General features: G+C 45.3%; 1 pseudogene; it reads left to right on the forward strand.

Annotated features, from left to right (window-relative positions):
• The first annotated feature begins 2,103 nt into the window (after positions 1-2,103).
• On the forward strand, positions 2,104-3,215 carry LOC124966204 (E3 ubiquitin-protein ligase NRDP1-like; annotated as a pseudogene).
• The last annotated feature ends 8,362 nt before the right edge of the window (positions 3,216-11,577 follow it).

An 11,577-nucleotide genomic window follows, 5' to 3' on the forward strand; every position in this document is an offset into this window, starting at 1 on the left:
ACCTGGTGATGTGGGACACCCAGATTGGTTTCAACCTGTATTTATCCCAGAGAGTACAAGATCCCTCCCTGGTTCCTCAATGGCTGAGTAGCATGGGGTGCGCAATCTCCCAGGAGGTTCACCTTGATTTTACAGTCTTCTATTGCATTATTTAAAGAAATAAGCCTTTAGTGGTCCCCACCTCCCTTGGTTTCCCTGTAGCAGGAAAGTCCCTTGGATTGAGTGCCCTTGAGAACACAAACCTGGTGGGGTTGGGGGTCTTGCTTCTCTCCTCCTCTCCTTCAAGGGCCTGTGAATTGTCACACTCCTGTGTTACCTGCTTGTGACTCTTCACTACTCTGCTCTCCCCCCAGACTCCTCTTTTACATCCCTAGCCAATTTACTTTTAAAGTTAAATACTGTATTCTGAAAATGGACCAATGGACTTCCTATTGCCTACATTGTCATTCCAGGAATAAAAGTATTGTGGAATCTGCAAGTGAATTATTCAGAAATAGTACTTTGTTCCTAAACAAAGCAACATGAAATACTAGTATCTAATAAAGTAATTTAGAACAGAAGTGAAGTAATCACTGATTTCAGGCTAGAAGCTCCTATGCCCTGACAGCTACATTAGTGAACATGTACCTCAGCAAGACTTGTGGAAGACATTTCAAGACTAGCGACATGTCAGTAGGAGCTGGAGGATGAGAATTCTGCTGCATTGAAGGATCTGAAATGAAATTAAAATGTCACGAGTTTGTGACCAGTGTTGGAATACTATTAAACCAGAGGAAATGCCACAGATTTATGTGGTCCCAACGACAACTGTCTGGTTCTCATCATCATAGTGTTACCTCCTCTTGTGTGTCCAGCACGGAGCGCAGTCTCGCCACAGCCAGCACAACCCAGGGATTCAGAGGACATGTGATTCCTGCCTGCACTAGGTGGACTGTAATGTGGTGTTGGAAAAGAGCATTATTTTATCCCAGAAAGAGTTCCAAAAGTTTTCTGCACAGGATGAGGTGATCCTTACAGTTGCATGGTCACCTTTACTACAGTCATGAAGGCATTAAACACACAACCATCCTGGGAGTTCAAAATGAAATCTATGATTTTCTGAAGTACTGTGAAGAGCAGATTAGTGGTTAACTTCAGTCTTTAAGACTCTTCCAAATCAAAATTCATTATGGATGCTATTATTCAGTCATAAACATTCTCAGTGTGTATTTATTAAGTAACATTGGGAGTCATGAGGAATTGGCATCAGGTCAGGGACACTTCTGCTGTCACTACCGAGCTCAGAGTGAAGGAATGATTCCTCTCCTTTGCCTACCTCTCCACTGAATCTCTTCCTACCCCAGAATCCCTCTGCAGACATGAGCACATCCTCAGACTTCCTTTTCTCACTGACTCTGATGAAATAGAAGACTGAGATAGAAAATACTCACTGTGATTCTTGTGTGCAAGGTGCTGGGCTCAGTATGAGATTTTGACAGCCATCAAGGAGGGAGGGAGGCAGCTGCACCCTGAGATAAAGTTTGAGACTCCTGTGACCTCACTTCTCCTCAGGGCTGCAATCATCATTTCACCTCTAGAGGCAATGACAGTGCAGGCCTGGGGAGCTCAGGGAACTGCTAAACACTTTCTTCAGACTTGCTCAATACTAAGGTGATTATGAGTTTCTTGTTACTGATTTCTAAATGAGTTTTGAGGAGTTTGGGAGAGGCCGTTGCTTTTCCACAATCCCTGGAGGCTGACAGGGTCTCCTATGGAAGGTGCAGAAAATATTCAGGTGTGACCTATGGGTGATTGCAGAGCGTTCATGTGTCTCAATGGACTTTGGATTTCCTTCACTTCTTGACCCCAAATCTTGTTACTTTGGGCTTCTTTACCTCTTTCTCCATCTCCATCCACTCCAGAGAAAGTCTGGGACCTGGAACCAGGCCTGTCCTGTGGCGACTGTGGCTTCCTCACCAGGCATAAGCTGAGAGTGTGGAGAGTACATACTGCGCCCAGGGCAAGTGCTCCTGACTGTGACATCTGGTGCTGTCAGCACAACCATGCCTTGACAATGGAGCTTGTCACTAGGAAAGAAGACTCGGTTGGAGAGTGGCCAACAGGATGGGTTACTTGGAGCAGCTACTGAGGGGCACTGAGTGGAGGCATCAGGAGTGGAGCCTTGTGCACAGGGCACCTGCCCCTGACACTCAGAAGGACCTGGGTTTCAGCGATGAGGTCTGGGGTATGCTGTAATTTTTCCCAAGGGGATACTCATAGAGATATTACCCGCTATTTTTTATGGCGTCTTGAAGTAGCCAGTACAGCCTGGAGATGCCCAAAGATAAGCTGCCACATTATGACCACGTGAAGCACCTGTGCTCTGTGGTACAGCAGCACGGCTCACGAGTGGCAGAGCTGGAGAAGACATCAGCAGACCATAAACAGCAGCTGGCAGAGCAGATGCAAGACACTCAGCATACATAAGTGCAATCCACAGGGTCAACACCAACCTTCAAACCTCCAGAAGAGGATGGAATACAAGAAGATTCTAGAGTAGGTGGAGTCTCTGGAGTCAGCCACAATGACCTGCTGGGGAGTTTGATCTGGAACTCTAGGTTGTGCTTCAGGCTGTGATAAAGCGCCCCCTGCTGGAGAGTGGCTGTCCTGCCTCCATTGTCAAAGAACTGATTGAAAATTCCCAGGAACATGCTGGTCGGGGGTCTGGCTACACCAGAGACCAGGCAGGTGAACCTGTATCACTATGAGAGCCATGTGGCCATGTGCCTCCCTAGAAAGAAGGCTGCTGCCCTAATAGCCTGTGCGAACTAGCCGGTGGGCAATGTTGTGGTGTGGGAGCCAGGGGTTGTCATGATATTTTGCACACTGTCCAGGTGTAAGGCCATATGGCTATCACAGGTTTCCCAAACACACACACACACACACACACACACACACACACACACACATGCATGCATTTGCTCCCTCATACATGTGCACTCCAACATGCTCACAGTCAAATGCTGACAAACAAGGGCCTTCCCATGATCTCCTAGTTATCTCATATCTTCATTCACACTCGAAATGCAGACACCAACACAATGCTCATAGTTCCACTCACTTTCTCTCTCACTCACCCAATCACCTGTTGTGTGTGTTTCACAGTAATTTTTACCATCTATGAAGTTGTGCACATCTCCAAGTCTGAATGCCAGAATATGGGTTGTCGCAGCTGACCTTTATGTTGATTCCCACCCCACAACATGACACCAGAAAAATGCTTCCCATGCATAGCATTTAAAAAATATTCTAATCTTTGTCACTTGATGTCATGAGAAATTTGGAGAGCGTGATTGTGACTGAGTGTGAAAGGTAGAAGGCAGGTGGGAGAGTTGAGTACAGAGATCACAGGGTTAGGGTGGTGCACAGGACCTGGAGCTTAGGAGGGTGGGACAAGGAACAAGGAGAGAAAAGGTGGTGGGCATCTGCATAGGGCCAAAGGGTCTGGTGTTGCTAGAGCACACTGGGCAGCTTGAGGTCATGATGGGCATAGTTTGCAATGTAGTAGAAGGAATAAGACACCTTTTGCCTTGGGGTTTTATGGTGCAGCAGTCATGGGAAAGAACATAAAAGGCAGGGTGACCTTGGACTGAAGTGGGTGATGGACAGGAGTGGGTAAAAGATCTGGGACACAATATTCACAAGGAATTTCAGCACTCAGGGAAGAGTTGTGTGTGTTCCATAAGATTGAAAGATTGTTTTGATGTGCAGAAAGCACACACTGACATGTGGATAGGACAAATACAGAAACCTCCTCTACCCACAGCTGCAATGGACAGCAGGTGCCAGGGGAACACCCAGCTGGTGGTGCACAGGCAGAGTGGCAGCAAGCTGAACAGAGTGAGGTTTCCTTGGGTTACCATGACCCTGTGGGTTCATTAATATGAATAATGTCATAGGCTCTGATTCTTAGGGACTGTCCCTCCCTGTCTGGTCCTGGCCCTCTGGCAACTCGTGTGCTGCCCAATACCCACCCAGGTGAGAGCCAGTCAGGGAAATGGTTTGAATGTGGACACAATGGGCTGATCAAGAAGAGGAACCAGCCTTCCTCTCATCAGGGCCTCCAACCTGCGTCCTGTCAGAATATTTATGAAACCCAAGCCTACTACAGCCTATCGGTGTGGTGGCGATGTCCTGGAGTAGTGAGTGGCACAGAGATAGAGAGGTGGGCAGGGTCAAGGCTGGTGTGTGGGAGAGGAAGCCATAATGGTTGCCACTGATGGAGGGAGGTAGGGACAACAGTAAAGAACCAGAGGACAGGGACGGTGACATGGTGGTGAATGCCACCCAGTTTGAGGGCTGAGATGTTGAAGCAGGACATCCAAGGACACAGGAAATGGGTTGAGGACACTAAAAAGAAGATGGATATGGATCCATGGGGAAGGAAGATGAGGAGTTGATGGAAGGCAAGACATGACCCCATGAGGTCACCAGAACCATGGAGGCACAGGTGTGGCAAAGGAAGAGAACCAAAGGTAGCAGCAGAGCTGGATGTGGAAAGATTGAAGCATTAGGTGGAGGTGGGAAGAGGCTGTTGCTAGTGCACATTTGGAAGGTGATTTCACTGGGTCTGCAGTGGACAAGGACCTGAAAGGGAATATGGGATGCACTTCAGGAGGGACAAAATTGAGGTCAGGAGGATGGAGGCCACTAGGGAGGTCAGAGGTCAGTAATTCATTCCTCCTTCCATTAGTGCCCCCATTTCCATTGGTCTTGCAGCTCACTCATGGATCATCTGCATTTGAAACCCACGGAACAAAAAAGAAAAAAAAGAGGGTTCACTTTAATCTCAGAAATGGTCACATCTGGGGATGAAAATAGTGTTGCCCACAGGAAAGGGAGACTTAGATACTGGTGATTTAACCCAGGGGTGTTTACCTTTGACCTAAATCTCCAGAACTTTTTCTTTTGAGACAGGGTTTTACTAAGTTGCTTAGGGTCCACCTTAGCTGCTGAGGCTGGTTTTGACCTTGGGACACTCCTGCCTCAGTCTCCCAAGTGACTGGATTACAGGTGTGCTCTACCATGCCAGGCATGTGCCATTGTGCCAGTTATAGTGTGCTCCCTATGGAGCAAAGCTTTTGCAGAAGTACACATAGTTTACATATTTACATAGTTGCTAAAGTAGAACATCATCCCCTGTTGACAGATCACAGCCCAATTGGATGAGACCAAGACTCTGTCATTTTCCATGAACAGGGTGTCAAGTCAGCAAACCAGGTGCCTCTCCAAGTAGCTAGGAGAACCAGGACAGTGGAATATGAAATCCACAGGGTGAGCAGTCCAGGTGAGCGGGAGAGTCAGACGGGAAGACAGGATGAGCAGCACCTCCCACATCTGCCTCTCAACTGCAGACATTCTCTTTGGAGGAATTTATAAAAAATAGACTCTTTATTTCCCCTGGGAGCTGATTGTTCCTTATTAACCTAAGTCTTGGAGTTTCTTCGCATAATTTTCTTCCCACAAGTCCCAACTATTCCCTTCTTCATAAACTTGCAGCTCCTGTACTATAAAATTTTACCTTCCAGGCCCTTCTCCAAAGAGAAATCTCTGAATCCTCCCTGCCTTCTGGCTGGTGGGCCTCCAGCCCCATCTGGGTGCTGCTGAGGAGGCCCGTCCCTCTGTAAGCCTTGGTCCTGAGCCTCTCCTCATTGGAGGTTCTCCAGATGCTCACTTTTCAATGTTCTTACCTGTTCTCCCCCTTTAAAGTCTCCTTCACTCAAATAAGTTAAGCTCCTTTTGTTTCTGGAGCAGAATCCAAGGTGATACTCCCTACTGTCACCTTGCAGACTTCAGTTCTCTGCTGTTTTGATTGTGCCCAAGTTTTTCAAGAGAGGCCAGCACTAGAGAAGGAATTTTCTGCTGATTAAACCTTCCAAAAAGAGAAGGAAAGTCATATTGAAAAGAAAAGCCTAGGGAATTTAGAAGTTAGTTCGAAACAGACATGTTGGCACAGGCCTGTAATCCCAGCTACTGAGGAGGCCAAGGAAGAAGGATCCCAAGATGGAGGCCAGCCTGAGGAACTTAGTAAGACTCCCTCAAAATAAAAAATAAAAAGGTCTGGGGATACAGCTCAGTAGTATAGCATCCCTGGGTTCCATTCACAGGACCAGAAAATGAAAGAAAAAGAAAGAGATTAAATGAGTACCTAGTAAAGCGGGCTGAGAGAGCACAAGACGTCAGCTTGGAAGTTCTCTGGTGTCCTGCTGGCTGTGAAACTGTGGGTCCATTGTCACATAATCTAACATTTATTGCCAGGTTGACTGTTGCAGACAGTATGGTTCTAATTGATGGTGGAATTGTAGACTGCAGGTTTCCTTTTCTACATTTTCTAGCTTCCCTTTTCTTCTCAGGTTAAGAATTCTCTTGTCCTGTATCAGGTCAAGTTGATGTACAACTGCTAAAATCATGATTCTGAAAGAAGTGATCCATTCAGACCCTAGAGAGAAGCCAGCTGACATCAGTGCAGAATTGTGGGATAATGCTGTATTAATGCCAGGATAAGGGCTCAGGAAAGCTGAAGCAGAAGGACTCCACCTGAGCAGGAGCAACATGAAAGAGGGAAGCAGATTCTCAGTGCAGCCTGCTCCCCTGCCTAGTCCAGATGTTCCCTTAGGACCACTGCTGTCCTCTTTCTGTGAGAATAGATGATCGTGTCACAGATAGGCCAGTGGACGGAGTGTCGCGCCCTCAGTACCACCTGGATTCTCCAAACTCCAAAATGTTGGCTCCATCTTTCTTCATTTGGAAAAGTTCCTGGCCTCAGCACCACCTGCAGTCCAGCATCCCAGGAGCCAAGGATCACAGGCCAGCCTAGGTAACACTAGGAGCCCTCATGTTAATACAGACCACCACAAAATGATGGGACTCAGTGGCCAAGACATGAAGCCAGCCCGCTTGTCCTCACCAAGAAACAGCAACAGGGCTGCGGTGGGCAGAGCTGCCCAGTACAGGCTCCAGTGCAGACAGCAAGCAGGGACCTGGGCAGCACAAGCCATGAGGAGCCTAGGTCGGGGACCAGAGCTGGATGAGCATAGGACACTGACCTGCTTCAGCAGCGCTGCTGCTCCAGAGCCCCAACCCTCACGGAGCACGTCTGATTCACTCACTTCAAACTCCTGCTTCCCGAGACCTTGGAGAAAATGGAAGAAAGGAAAACCCGAGTGGCATTCAGCTCTAGCCAATAGCTTCCGTGCTTTCCCAAAGTCCAATTTGCATAAATGTGGACCAATAGCATTCTTCCGTTTTCAAATTCCGATTAGCATAAATTTGAACCAATAGAGTTAGTCCCTTTTCAAGTCCTGTTTAGCATAAATTTGAACCAATAGCGTTCAACCACGTGCTATATAAACCCCTACCCTGGATGCTCAACCGGCCACAGTTGTGAGGTTTGTTCTTCTGTGCTGGTTCTGTTCGTTCTGTGCTCTTCAGCACACACTCTTTACTCTTTTACATCTCACAAGAATCCAAGAAGAAACTGGTGGTGATCTGCTGCAACTTTGGATAACTCTAGCCTACCACTAAGAGCTGTGGCTAAGGCTGCTACTCAGAAACGCCCATCTCTTGGTAGCAGAGGCAGAGAACTGAGTTTATTTTCAAAACTGTAGTTTCAGATTTTGGAGTTTTACATGGAGCATCTTTGGGTGAGTGAAATAATCTAAGGGAGCTATGGCTTTTATTTCCAGGATTTCTGCACTCCTTTTATTACAAAAAACCTGCACTCAAAAATACCAGACTTCTTTCTATTGGCCTTCAAAAAAAAAAAAAAAAAAGAAAACAAAAAACAAACAAACAAAAAAACCTTTCAACTGTACTGGATGCTATTGGCCTTTTAAAAAATCTCTATTAAAAATACTGGGAAACTGTTGGCCCGTTTTAAAAAAAATCTCTCTCAAAATTCTCGACACCCTTTGGCCAGTTGAAAATAGTTGGGTGTGGTGATGCATGCCTTGGTTATCCTAAGCAGTTTACAAATTCCTAAACAATTTAGTGAGAGCCTAAAACAACACAAAAGAGATGTGGATGTGACTCAGTGCTTAAGCCCCTTTGGTTTACTACCCTGCCCAACCCCCAAAAAACAAAAATGTTTGACATAGTCTAAAGGATCAGTGAGAGGCTTGCTGCAGTGATGCTTGCTTAGTCCTCTTTCTTCTTGATGGAGGAATGTAGGTCAAGCTGTGTTTCGAGTCTTGGGTTTTATCTCAAAACTCTGACCTGCCCTTGGCTACACTACCCAGGCTAATGTCTTGGGTTGGGACACCAACTTTTCCATAAGGTAGCCTGCTCCTGTGTAAGGAGGGATGTGAGCAAAGCCAATGGTCACCAGGCTGTTGGTATGAAGAAGTGGACTTGCTACTACTGGGAGGTAATTTTCATTGACATTATTGAGGACACTTAGTGTGGTGGAGGCTACAGGGTTTAATTGCCCTAAGGAAGATGCCACTTTTCCTGTAGCTCACCTTGAAAGATGGCTGATCCACAAGTGTGGCCTTAACTCTCCACAGAGTCTCTTTGGGTCACCACATGACCAGCAGCAACTTCCAGTTCATAGGTGTTGTGCTAGGGAGACCTCCGGGAGGTGGTCCTAGAGAGCATGCTGATTTCTGAGGCCCTTGGCACCAGTTGAGCTTGGGAGGGGTCTATGAGCATCAGTGATTGTCACCAGAGGGGTCCAGGAAATCCTAATATAGGGATACAAAATGGAAGATATCTATGTTCTCAACATTTTTCACAGAATTAAAAGGCACTTCAAGTAACCAAGGCACAGATCAAGGTTTATTGAAGGACATGTACAGAATTTACGCTTAGTAACTTCTGGCAGCCTTTATCTCAAATGCTGAGTGAGGTTCCCAGGTCTGAGCTTTCTACATGTGATTTGAGGTGGACTGGGATTCTAAGTGGAGGAGTCATTGTTAGATATTGCTGATATGGAAGGGTTAACAAGCTACCTTGAAGACAGAGTCTCCTGACGATCAGATCAAGTGGTGAATACCCTCTACTTAAAGATCAGAATGATCCTTTGTCAAACTTTCTAACTATTCCAGACTTCTTGGCACATTCTATCACTTTCTAAGGTGGATGATACTTGAATTAGTGTCCGATGTTTAATAAGGATACAGTGAATGTTGTTTGTCATTACCTGAAGAAGCAAGGTCAACATAAATTGTCTTATTTTCAGAGGTCTCCATTCATTAAGGGTCCCTCCTCATGGGTCCATTTTTCCTGTCTGAAGATGAGGGCCTTGGCTTATGGGCCACAGTGATGTGTGTCTTGGAGGTCAAAGAAGAGGGTGTGTGGAACTGATAGGGAATTTGTGTCAACAACCTTAGAGTCTCTGAAATTGCACCTGGGAGAGTGTCTATGTCGTAGATGGAGGAAATGTGGGGTGGATGATGGATGGGCAGCCTGTAGGATCAATATTAGGCACGTGGGGGATACAGGGACCTTCAACATTCCTTTTATGATAGGTAATGTGTTCACAGATTCTGGGCATTTAGATGTGCACATCTTTAGGGTCATTATTCAGTCTGCCACAGCTATTTTTTTTTTTTTTACAATTTTTTTTATTGTAAACAAATGGGATACATGTTGTTTCTCTGTTTGTACATAGAGTAAAGGCATACCATTTGTGTAATAATAAATTTACATAGGGTAATGTTGTTTGATTCATTCTGTTATTTTTTCCCTTCCCCCCAGCCCTCCCACCCCTCTTTTCCCTCTATACAGTCCTTCCTTCCTCCATTCTTGCCCCCCTCCCTAACCCTAACTCTAACCCTAACACTAACCCCTCCCACCCCCCATTATGTGTCATCATCCACTTATTAGCGCTATCATTCGTCCTTTGGTTTTTTGAGATTGGCTTATCTCACTTAGCATGATACTCTCCAGTTTCATCCATTTCCCTAGAAATGCCATAATTTTATCATTCTTTATGGCTGAGTAATATTCCATTGTATATATATACCACAGTTTCTTTATCCATTCATCAATTGAAGGACATCTAGATTGGTTCCACAATCTGGCTATTGTGAACTGAGCAGCTATGAACATTGATGTGGCTGTATCTCTGTAATATGCTGATTTTAAGTCTTTTGGGTATAGGCCAAGGAGTGGGATAGCTGGGTCAAATTGTGGTTCCATTCCAAGTTTTCTACTCAGTGTAATGTTTTTGATTCATCAGTTCATGTATGAGTACTAATTCTTTTCTATGGCTGAGTGGCAATCCAATGTGTGAATGAATATGCAAAATTTGTCCCCTTCTCTTTCTGATGGACACTTGGACTATTATTAGTTACACCTTCCACAAAAATGACTCCAAATGCCCCATAGACTGAAATGTGAAACAAAAACATTGTAAAATCAAGGAGATGACTTAGGACACAATCCCAGAGACTTTGGATATAACAATGACTTTGTAGGTACAAAAACATAGTCCAGAAAAGAAAAATCATTGGTTGAGCATTGTTCAAATTAAAAATGATCTTTAAAATATACTCTTAAGGGAAAGACAATCTACAAAATGGGAGAAAATATTTCCAAATACATATCTGATGAAGGGTTTTATGCAAGACTTATAACAAAAACTTCTTGAAACTCAACAAGAATTAAAACAACCCAGGTGACAATTGCTCAATGTTCTAAGCAAAAATTTGCCCAAAGGAGTTAAAGACATGACAAAAGAGCCTAAGAAATGATGCTCATCATATGTCATTAGGGACAAGAGCGTCTCATCCAGAAAGTCTTGTACTATGACCCAGAAAGGCATTTGATCCAGTATGGCATCAGTTAAAAATGTCCACTTCCAACTGCAGCATGGCCCAGAGCACCCCAAAGGCCCAAACCATCATCTTGCTCCTGGACAATCTGCTGTTGGCTGCTTCTCCTCCTCTGCACTTGATCCTCATTTGGGTGCATTTGGACCTACTGATACCATGCTAAGCTATCCTCTGCAAGTGCAGAAAGCAGCATGTGCAATAGAACCATGCTTATAATTGGAAAAAAACTCATTGCTCTGAGGATCATTTTCCATCAGTGCATTATGCTACATGTCCATCTTTCCACCCCTGTCGCCTTTATATTCACTGACTCTTTATCATCCCTCACTTCCATACAGTCCTTCTAGTCTATAGTGTGCCCCCAGCATTTCAAGAACCACCCACCACACCTTTATCTGCTTCTGCACACCCCATCACCTGTGTCTTCCTTCTGTTTTCCCTTTTTCTATTCCTAAACACAACCCTTCAGCCCATTCCCTGTGTCCTCTGCCCAATACCCAGAACCCCACAATGCTGAACGTTCAAGCACCTCAGCTTCTTCATGACCTACATGCATGTCCTTTACTCATCTACCATGCTGTCCCTGTCCTTTTCTCACATGTCCTTTAACCCCTTAACATGTCACATGTCCATACCACCCCCAACTCCCTAAACTTTTCTGTACACATCTTTCCTGCCTCCCCATGTCTATCTTCCCCCGAGGTTCTGCCTCCTTTTCTTATACTGCATATCTGCCTTGATTCATTATTGTCCAAGGTCTGCC

The sequence above is a fragment of the Sciurus carolinensis genome, chromosome 16 (assembly GCF_902686445.1).
Source record: "Sciurus carolinensis chromosome 16, mSciCar1.2, whole genome shotgun sequence".
Lineage (NCBI taxonomy): Eukaryota > Metazoa > Chordata > Mammalia > Rodentia > Sciuridae > Sciurus > Sciurus carolinensis.